The 11131-nt window shown below is 44.4% G+C and overlaps 1 protein-coding gene across 1 annotated transcript in view; it reads right to left on the bottom strand.

The window, feature by feature from the left end:
- FNDC3B (fibronectin type III domain containing 3B) overlaps positions 1 to 11131 on the bottom strand; it is a gene marked incomplete at its 5' end in the record, with an annotated part of 171724 nt that overhangs the window by 111853 nt on the left and 48740 nt on the right. The gene's annotated exons all lie outside the window — the stretch shown is intronic.

Below are 11131 nucleotides of genomic sequence, written 5' to 3'. Positions count from 1 at the left end.
GGTTCAGCTCTTCAGGACAGAACATGCCTGAGATTAGCTAAAATGAACGGCTGACATTGCTATGCAACTCATTCCTTGCCAGTGATTTCCCAAACCTGAAAAACTGCAAGAAAAAAAAAAGTCATTATAAAATCAGAAGTTTTGAGTTCACCATCTAAGTAGACAATAATTTAAATGTTACACGTAAGTGTTGCTTAATAGAATAAAGCTTTAATGTTGAACCTGTTTCAGCCCCTCACCAAAATGCTATCTACTTAGAGTCGTATTGGCCCTAGCCAGTCTCTCCCAAAAATAGGTACTCAGACTTGGAAATAAACTTAAAAATGGAACAGTTTTGGAGTTTCCACGTACAGAACAGATAGTCTCTACACAACAAATAAGAAACACTTTGCTCGGCATGCCTCCTATCTGTCCTTCTGAACCTCGTGCCAACTGCTCATATGGAGTAGCGATCTACTCGCAGGAAGAAATCAAACTCCCACACCGATACTGTTGACTGTAACACTTCCATTCCAATAAAAAAAAAAAATACAAAAATACTGTGTTTTATCATCAAAACGTGCACTGTGCAAGACGATTCTTAACCTTGCGTTTGACCCACAAACTGTTAAAGTCATTGGGATAATAGGTTTTAAAAGAATGACAGTCTAGTGATTTGCAGGGAGATTTTGTTTCCAGCGCTTTGATTTCAAGGCTAAGCCAAACGACTTTAGCATACGTTATTTCATCTCATCAACGGTATCAAAACAACTTCAAGCGGTAGTGGGGAAAATACAGACCCCCATCTCCACAGCACGATGAGCCCCAGGAATTATTAAAGACCACTCTTGCAGAGAAACCATTCCCCAATTAGCACTAAAACAAAACCGTACATTTTGGGGTTTTGTTTTTGTGATTTTTTTAGTATTTTTGGTTACGTCAAATATTTTTGAACTGTTAAAAAGTAAACACTTAGAGAAGGATGTTCCTCAGCTGCTTGTATCCACGGGATGGATTTAAGTACCATATCCTCTAGGGAATTAGAACTTTGCAAGTTTTAATTGAAGCTTGTGGTTCAATATGAAATTGAATTTAAATGAGAAAAGGTCAGCCCACCCTAACAAGGATGCTGTACACTGAAATGAGCTCGCTTCAATACTTTTTGAACCTGTTAACAAACCCAGGCTGTCTCCTGAGTGCATAATGAAACCGAGCCAGAAGAGCTCTGGCCACCTCTGTTGACAAAGCAAGAGGCCAAATTCCACCCCGAGCTCCGACACCGTCAATACTGAGCACCTCCATCAGCTTCTGGAGGGCTGCCCCAAAATGCTGGGGCTGGCTCCATCCAAAATGCAGGTGCAAGGAAATGATTCCCCCGCCTCTGGAATAAGAGGAAAAGCAGAGAAGCCACCAGGCTGAAGGCACGAAGGTCCATCAGCCAGGCAGGTGACAGACCACACTTGTCCCTAGCTGCACAAGCACAAAGTTTTCATACTTCTAACACGTTAATAATTAAGGGACAGTAAAAGAAGCAACTCAGTCTCATACTGTGGCAGAGCTAACTAACAGCTCGACACCCCCGTAAGAGCCTGTCCTCCTCTTCCAAGCCACACACTCCCTCTTTTGCATTGCTCCGTCACTCCTCTGACGGCGTGGAAGCTGATTCTTTTAACCATTTTAGGTGACCAAAAAGATTTTGCAAATCTACTGCCTTTTAAAAAACAAAAACCCAAAACAAAACCACCTGCACATGCAGTCTAACAAAAATTACTCTATTCCATCTTGTATCATGGTTTATTATACCAAGCTGCAGGTCGAAGCAAGTCTCCCTTCTATCTCTGTCTCCCACTTTTGGGAGAGGCGTGTCAGTTCTTCTGGCCATTTTTCTTCCTTCAGGAATAATATCACCATCGCCCTGAGAAACTTCTGTCCCAAGGTTTTCAAGGCTTTTTATAGCCTTGGTTGCAATCCCTGACACTTTGAAAATTCTTGGAAAAAACCAGTTGGGGAATAATTATGCTTTTTTCTTGGTCCTGAGTGACCTTTTATGCATGCATTAAACATCGCTTTAGGTTAATTAGTTTTTTTTCCCTAAATTATAGAAGCCAAGATCTGGCACTTCAGTCCCTCCAGCTATAGCAACGCGTCTTCCCTATTCCTTTCTTTCCACATAGCGTTATAGGGCAAAGTAGTAATTTTACTACACCATTTGCCTTTCCTTAGTGCTTATAGAACATTGCTTTTCTCTCTTTATTACTAAATTACGTCCACGGTAGAATATTTTTCACATCCAGCTCCAGCACACGGGCATGTGTTTTACTCCATGCCTCTAGTGACCGGTTTGCGTAGCTTATTACTAAGAGCAAACCCTTCCAGGCTTCGTTATAAAGCTCCCGTTCTGAGACCAGTTACTGAAAACCCTCGGAAGTTCAGGAATTTCTCACCCCCGGTTCTAGCGACCACGCACCGACTGACCGTTTCACATTGCAATACCTGCATTAGCAGAGGAACACCACGAATTTTAGTGATTCGGGCACTTTTACTTTGAAATTCAAGAGTCTGGTTCGTTTTAATAACAAGAACCTACTGCACTAGTTAAGTAGAAAAGTAAATCCAGGCAGGTAAATGCATTATATTTTATAAAGCTTAACGGTTATAAGTAATCCATGAAAAAAATATTATGCCTCCCCCCGATTCACAACAAAACTGCTATCACAGCTCTCACACAGGGCGCTTCTCAGGAAGTAAATCTACGGAGCAAGAGGTGTGACCAAATGAAAAGGAAAGATAATTAAAGGGCAAATTGGCCCGCTTTGCTAAAACAAATGACCCAGGGCTTGCTGACCTTGGCCGGGGCCCAAGGGTTTGCATTTTCACATGGATGAGCAGCTGTTCCGGAACAATTTCCTCAATGAACTAAGCACAAACAGGCTCCCCGTTGCTCTCAGGCACACACGGCTTCTCCCTCCGCTTCGTTATTCTCAAAGCAGCTTACGGACCAAACAAGGTGATGACAAGGAAAACAAAAACAAACCCAAAAAACCACCCTGGATCCTTCCATTCATCTCCCTCCCTTTGCAGCCGAGGTGTGGCGAGAGTTTTCCCCAACCTAAAACTGCCCGTTAGCACATGAGTGTGTCAGATCATTCATAAAAGCCTCTGAAGTAGGATGTAAAGAGCTTGTAGATATAAGTATCCCCACAACTCCGAGGTGCAACCTCTCCTAGGCAAGAGCTGACCCAGACGCTCACGTAACTCTGCTCACATATGGTAAAAAGCAGAGGAAGAGTCAACTCCCAGGTCTCCGCTTAAGTCATTAGGACACAGAGTCTTAAATTTGCTGATTGAGGTCTGAATACTTTGTCCTTAGATGAGTATAAATTTGTGGATTAAAGCAGCTCCACGTTAGAGAGAAAAGAAGGAGCAGCTTTTACAGTATTAAGCACTTGAGGGGGTAAAACGACAGCTTTAAAAAATACCTTTGGAGAGGTCTGAAATGTCAGCAAAAAATCCCACCCGTGCTGCATTCAACCTGCCATGGGGGGGGGGGGGTGGTCACGAAAGGTGCAAAAATAACGTTTTCAGTACAGCTTATCAAGGCTTTGGGTTAACGGAAGCATCCAGAACTCGGCCATCCCCATGGCACCAGCTCATGCCTGAAGGCAGCAACATATAGAGAGTTTTATACTGGTTATCCATACATATTTGTCAGGGTTTTTGAAGACAACTTCATCTACATATAAGGACGTGAATAAAAGGGTGCCTTCCACACGTCCACTCCCATTGTCTGGCACCTCAACTGTTTTATTTTCTATTCAGATCACAGTTTAGTAGTATGAAGTAATTCCTTCACCTTATAAGAGCAGTACAAAAACATTACCAAAATCACAGAATCCCAGGATGGCAAGAGTTGGAAGCTCTGGAGCTCACACAGTGCCACCCCCCTGCCCAAGCAGGCTCACCCAGAGCAGGGGGCACAGGACAGCATCCAGGCAGGGGTTGAAGATCTCCAGAGAAGGAGACTCCACAGCCCCCCTGGGCACCCTGGGCCAGGGCTCGGGCACCCTCACAGTCAAGAAGTTCTTCCTCCCGTTCAACTGGAACCTCTTGTGCTTCAGTTTGTGCCCATTGCCCCTTGTCCTGGTGCTGGGCACCGCTGGGAAGAGTCTGGCTCCATCCTCGTGACACTCACCCTTGAGATATTTGTACGTGTTGATGAGATCGCCTCATCCTCAAGTTTAATAGAAACGGCTCCATGGATTTCAAATGATCTTGGATCCGGCATCAAATGACTACTTAAATGCAAATGAAACATCCCAAAAGGCATCAACCTGAAGCCTCCTGCATGGTTTAGCCGTTGAACAGTTACCTCAGCCTGCACCTACAAACACGGGGTTTGAAGGTGGAGATCGAAGCACCTCTGATGTACATAAAATGTGCTTCTTAAACTCCTTTGCAACTTCTATGACTGCTTTATGGTTTTTTAACATCCTTTCTAAATCCTGTGACTCCAGTAGAAGTCACAAATTATTAGTCCTTTACCCTCCACCCCATCCCAGATTAATTTGTTGTAAGCATTTAAAAAAATAAAGTTATAAAAAAAAAAAATCCATTGGTCTCTGGATTTCAGCCCATTATCACTATTAACATTAAACTGCAAATCATGTATATCTGATTTACATGTTCAGTGCTTGGATCTCACAGCTGCAGGCCCTACAATAATACCCAGTCCAGAGTCTGGGTTTGACTGATTTTTTCAACATGTGCAGGCAAACTCACTCAACCAAACATCAAATCAAAATACTCAGAAATCGGTGCCAAATGCATCAAGCAGACAGCTCCTGGAGCATTTTCTGCCTCATTCACATGACGGCACCTTTGCCGTTTACACCAAAGACCCTTGAAAATGGTTTATTTTACCTGTGTTTGCTACTTGACCTGCTACACATAGCAGGAGGCTCAAGTACGTTCACTTTGTAGTTAGGCAGGAGCACTCTACGCTTTAATGTAAGAACCAAGAGATTCCTAGCCAGCAGCGTGCTCTTTTGCAATGTGTGTCTCCCAGATGCTGTGTTCTGGTTTGGGGCATACTCTAGAAATAATACAGTAACCCATAAAAACAGGAAATGAACTAAAACAGTATCAGTTGCACCGAACATGCCCTGTCCAAGGCTATCACAGTCCTACAAGCTGTTACACAGAAGTACTATTGCATCTGAATTTGAAGAGAAAGCTAGGTTAGATGTTGGTTTTTATCCCCTAAGGAATTGTGAATTAATAGATTTTCAAACATAAAATCATAGACTCGTTTAGGTTGGAAAAGCCCAACCATCCCCCTACCCCTGCCATCCCACCCCCAAACCCTGGCCCTCAGCACCGCCCCTGCCCGGCTTTTAAATCCCCCCAGGGATGGGGACTCGACCCCTTCCCTGGGCAGCCCCTTCCAGTGCCTGACAGCCCTTTTGGGGAAGAATTTTTTCCCAATGTCCAACCTAAACCCGCCCTGGCACAATTTGAGACCATTTCCTCTTGTCAAACATCAAACCTTTGACATTTCAAACATTAAGTGCATTGCATTTTGAGATGCATATCCTGAGAGCGTAAAGAATTGTCTTGACTCCTCACCTCCAAGACCTCACATGGCATCCTGCACCTTGGATTTTGGGTTCATCACACTTCACTAATCCAACAGGTGGAGGAGAGTCCAAACAAGGTCAAGAGGCACCTTGAGCAGCCAGGCACGTCATCCCCTTGTGCATCAACAGCTTCTCCTCCTGCCACAGGGCTGGAAGGGGAGCAGGGTCCTGGGGACAAGGACCTGGGCCTGCAGCGTTGGGCTATCCTACGCCAGGGACAGAGCACCAGTAACCGCCATCTGCAGTGGCGACGACTAAGCTGGCGTGTTAGGAGAAGCTTTGACAATCTAAAGCTCACTGAAGTTTTTTAGAAAAGCTTAGACAAGTATACTTGTTCAGACACAGAGAATGGAGACGGGCAAGATGGACTCTTCAGGTTTCTTACTGTTCTTCTACATTCCCAGGTGGGTTTTGTTTCTTTTTTAAACTAGCCCCACATATTATTCTAGAGTTTCAATTTACAGGCAGCATTTTGGAGTGGAATTTTTTTGTTGTTGTTTTGAACAGAAATGGAGTTATTTTGCTGCCCTAATCTGAACAAACAAGTAGGATTCTTCTGCTAAAATAAACCTTTTCTGATGGTTGGCTCATCTGCCGCTACTGCAAAAACACTTGCAAAGGGTATGTTGCAATACTTCAAGCACTGAAAATAAGCACACTCCCATAGCAATTCACCAGATGGGCTACAGATTGTAAATCATAGATGTCTAGACTAAAACACAAGAGACGAACATCTGTCTAAAATCAGTTGACTTGAATGGCAAATACTGTTAAATAAATTAGGACTATGTTGGAAACAAAGAGAACAACCAACTGCATTGAAAACATCTGAAATTAATCCATTAGCACACAAGCCACAACACAATAACCTGAAACTGGAGACACATTCATTTCGTGATGAACATTAGCCCAAGATGACATCCTGACATCTGAAGCAGGAGCACAAAAGCATTTCTGTGACCCAACGCCACGTTACCCCACAAGGACTCACGAATCCAGTCCGAGAACATTTGGCTGGAGCGTGGTTTTAGTCTCCTCGCTTCACAAGGGAAACTGTGGGACAAAGAAATGAAATGCCTGATGCAGGGTCAGGCAGGAAGCTTGGGGGAACGTAAGTGGACACCAACCCAGAATAGGGTTTAGGCCATAAGACAGTACTTAAGCCGGAATAAATCTTCAGACTGTTAAAGACTGGTAGGTTATCACATGGAAAAATACTCTATTTGGGGGAAGAGAAAAAAAAATCATGTTCCTAATATCTACCAACTTCTTTTTTTCCTTTGCATAACCATTTGTTTTATGATAGAAATATGTTTAGTAGTGGACAGGTATGATTGGACTCTATGACCTTAAAGGAGTTTTCCAACCAATAATTCTATGACTCTATGCCAGAAAGTCTATGGATGAACAGAGGGAACGGCACTACCAAGAAAGGCGAGACAAGAGACGTTGCACAGAAAACTGCAGCCTGTCCTTTTGCAGGAGGCTCTGGGAGAGAAAAGGAGACCATAAAGCTGAGTTCAGAAATGGGAGAAACTTAACTAAGTATTGCCGACCCACACAAACGACGGGAGATCTCTGTCAGCAGCAGGCTTCGTTTTAGGAATAAAAAATCTCACGTATCAAGTTTTTGCCACTCCTAAAGCTTTGAACAGCAACAGAAGGCTTAGCAACCTCCAGCTCTGGAGCCGAGCGTCCCACCAGACCTATAGAACCACCGCACCAACGGCCAGTGGGGAACGGGATGTCATCAAATGAGAATTGTTTGGGTTTTGCACCAGTTAGTAACAGCATCATCACCTACGATACAGCACTCATGGTCTGGTATCAATAGAGGTTATTTCTTTGTAGAAAGACAAACAAGAAGCCACAAGAACATCATAAGGATGGGTGTTCAACCATGGACATTATTGTGCTTTTGCAATTTTGAGACAGCTCTTCAACACATTCTAATAACGTAAATGCTTTTTGGGGAGTGCGTGCACATGTTCGCTTCCTGGCACATTTATAAAATGGCACTCGCCTGCAAAAAGTTTTGTCCTCCGCAACAGGTTCATACAAATGCTAAACAATCGGCTTTGAGCACGACTTCCATTAAAGGTAGCGATAATTACAGGACGCCGGTTTTCTGCAGCGGCAAAAGAAAACGCTCCAGTTATTCATAACATAATTATTGCATTCCCATGGCAACACCGAAAGGCCTGTACAGGCAGCACCAGACCCAAACCCCAGCCGACAATGAAGCGACACAGTATGTTCTCTCCCGCCTGCCCCAAACGAGGCAGTAATTAGGCGCTGGCTATTCTTTACCTGTCCACCCCCGGGGAGCAGGATCACCCAGCCGGCAAAAACTAAAGCAAACTTTGGATCCCACCGCCCGCCTAGCGCTGACACAGTGCCACCAGCCGTCGCGACGGGGGCTGACGAGTGTTGTTCACGACATGTTTGGATCCTGGACTTGAGTGAATCATCTAAAATTCTCCATTTGAATGCGCTCATCAAACACATGGCAATTAGTATCCAGCTGCCACAAACACGCAACTCTTCATCACATGGAGGCAGGGAGGGAAGGAGAATCATCAACACCCTTGATACTCAGGTACATACGTACATACATATTTTTAATATTTTTTTCCCCGTTCAGTAAGGCTTAAAAGCAAATTTCAAGATATTTAATATTTTCTGTCTCTCTGTTGGGAGCTTTATTACAGTCTTGCACTTACACCAGTCTAACCTGGAAAAAAACCACAAGCTAAAATTCCAAGCATGGCAATCAACGCACATCTCTTGAGATGCCCTTGTCGATCCCAGGGGTTTCCAAGCTGAGCTTTGCTCACACCACAGGGAGAGACACCTCCTCCTTCCTTCACAGTGGTTTGGTAATCCTGAAGCAGCTCGTTAAGAATTAAAAAAATAAAAAAGCTGCATCTGAAGTAGAGAAGCCTCAACCAGGATATCGTTCTTCTGGGTCGGCAAGCGTGGCATACAAATAAAATACTTCCCTGAAACAGTGAGCTGCTGGAGCACAGCCCTCCCATCCCCAGGGAGAACCAGCTCTACCTGAGCCTCTCCTGACTGACGTTGCCCAGTTTCTCCTTCAGCATCTCCACTGACCAAATCTCTACAAAGTCCCCGGCCAGCATCTTCCATTGCCTACCTGCCTTTGCATTGGGAACGTGTCCAACTTGAATTTCTTTCCTTTAAAATATATGCTTGTTCATTCTCCACCCACAACTGTGGACGGAGGAACCTTCCATTATTTCCTTTCCAGAAACCTTTTACAAAAGCCCCCATCCATCCCCTTTTGCTTTGCCAGATCTCCCTTGAGCCTGCCCTTCCCCAGACCAAGGAAAACCCATTTTTCAAGCTTTTTTCATAGGTCATGTCTACAGACCCTCGATTCTCTTTGCCGCCACGCTCTGAACCTCTCGCAATCAGGCCAAGCCAAAAGGAAGGTGCTCCACTCCCAGCGCAAAGCCCAGCAGAGCCACCTGAAGCCCAGCAAGGCACAAAGAGCCGCTCAGGTTGACTTTGGTTCCTCCTCACCTCTTCTACCCCAGCAGAGACTCTTTCTGTAGCTCTCTTAACTACATGGTAGCTGTTCCAGAGAAGGCACTAACTTGCTTGTTCACAGCCTGCTTTCATTTATAAACAGTAAAGGTGAGAAGGAAAGCTGTGTCTCACCAGGTTATGTTTGAAGGGCCCCATCATCCTCCCCTCCTTTTCACTTCATTTCTCGTATTTCTAAGCTGAGCCACCGCAAGGAGCACGTTAGTTGAGTTGTGTTTTAAAATGTGCCTCTAGGCAGCATTACAGCCTTCAAAAAATAAACTGGAAATTCTTATTTTCCTCTGTCCCCAGATAAACAATTCCTAATCACACAGCATGACATAGCGGGGAGAATTAGACTCTTCCCTTTCTATATAAACTAACTGCTGATGAGAAACAAATATTGCATAATTAACTAAATTCTTCTAATTATTAAAATAACACTTCTAATTAAAAAACCAAAAAACCCCACAACAGATCTGGGATGGTTTTTCCATAGCACATCTGAAATATTCTGAACTTTCAAATGCAATAAAGGGATTTTCTTGTTGGCCATAGCAACTGTGAAATTAATTTAGTATCCTAAACATTCATCGTGTAGTTTGATGGAGATTAAAACCCCCCTATCCTCCAGGGAGTAAGCATTCCATCACTCTTTGCCGCTGAGGAGTTTTTAGGGGAACAACACACAGCTTGGTATAACGCAGAGGTTATTAAAAACTTTTCAAGCATACGAGCAAAACGTGATCTTTTCAGTGGCTCCCAGGTCTTCAACGCGTCCATCCCAGCAAAGGAAGAAAAGCCCTGCCTTGCAGGAGAACCAGCTGGCGCGGCTCCCTCCGCTCAGGAGGCTTCCCGGGTGCAGTTGCGTTGGAAGATTCCCATTGAAGGGGCCCTTCCCAGGCTAAGGAGGTTCCCAGAGGGATTACCCAGGCACAACAGAGCCCGCCATGACAACTCCACCCGCCGGGTCTGGAATTTGCAGAAAGCGAGCGGGGTGCGGGGAGAAGGGATTTAGCCACTTTGCGACTATTCAAGGAATGCTCTCGATTTCCTCTTAACAACCTTAGGTTGAAAACCCACCTACTGAATTATTTAAATTTCTTGGGACTTCAACTCTATTGTTGGGATCTAACATCTCAGTTAGTAAAGTAAGCAGAGAGTCCAAATTCAGTATGTTCGCATTTTTCCTTACAGGACAGGGGGAGGGAGGGGAAGCCATGCTAGGAATATGTACAGTGTGTTATTTATCACAAGCAAAATTACCATTTTCAAAAGGTAAAATTTTGAGTCGTAACTTTGGTCCCTGTGGCTGCAGGAGTGCATGTGCTAACAAGGGCAAGGACTGTATGTGCCCAGAGAGAGACGGGGAGCGCAGTAGCCATGGCTTAACCTGACTGATTAGAACATAAATCTCACCCACCTCATTTCATTCGAATTATTTTTGAGCATGAAAAAAAAGAAAGTCACTCTTCCTAGCATTTCTGTACCTAAACAACTATCAAACATTCATATTCTACAATAGACACCATAATTTCTACTCAAAAATCTCTTAAGTTTGAATGGTATTTCTATGCCCCAAAACTGCATGTAGATACAACTGTGCAACTGGTGCGCTGCACCCGCAACAAAAGTGCTTCTCTACCAAAAGGAGCAAAGAAACCCACAGGCATATTCTTCCTTTTCTTTCTCCCCACTTCCACCCGAGCCCTCCCTGGAAAGCTCCTCCAGCTTAGCAAAAGGATAAAAGGGGGGCAAGCTACAACAAATAAAATATATCTGCCCATCAGATCTATACCGTGGCGTTCCTCCACCCGCCCCCCCGCCCCATCCCTTCAGCTGCTCCAAACCAAATCGCTTATGAAGTCAAGCAGGGAACGGCATCTTTTTTATTTCTAGACCGTCGCAGTGGTCCGGTCAATCATGCATCACTGCCGACAGCGGCGGTGGCGAGGAAGGGACAGGAA

Source organism: Egretta garzetta, unplaced genomic scaffold, assembly GCF_000687185.1.
Source record: "Egretta garzetta isolate BGI_Z169 unplaced genomic scaffold, ASM68718v1 scaffold429, whole genome shotgun sequence".
Taxonomy (NCBI): domain Eukaryota; kingdom Metazoa; phylum Chordata; class Aves; order Pelecaniformes; family Ardeidae; genus Egretta; species Egretta garzetta.
The sequence above is the reverse complement of the archived record's forward strand: the minus strand, read 5'-3'. Positions and strand labels throughout refer to the sequence as shown.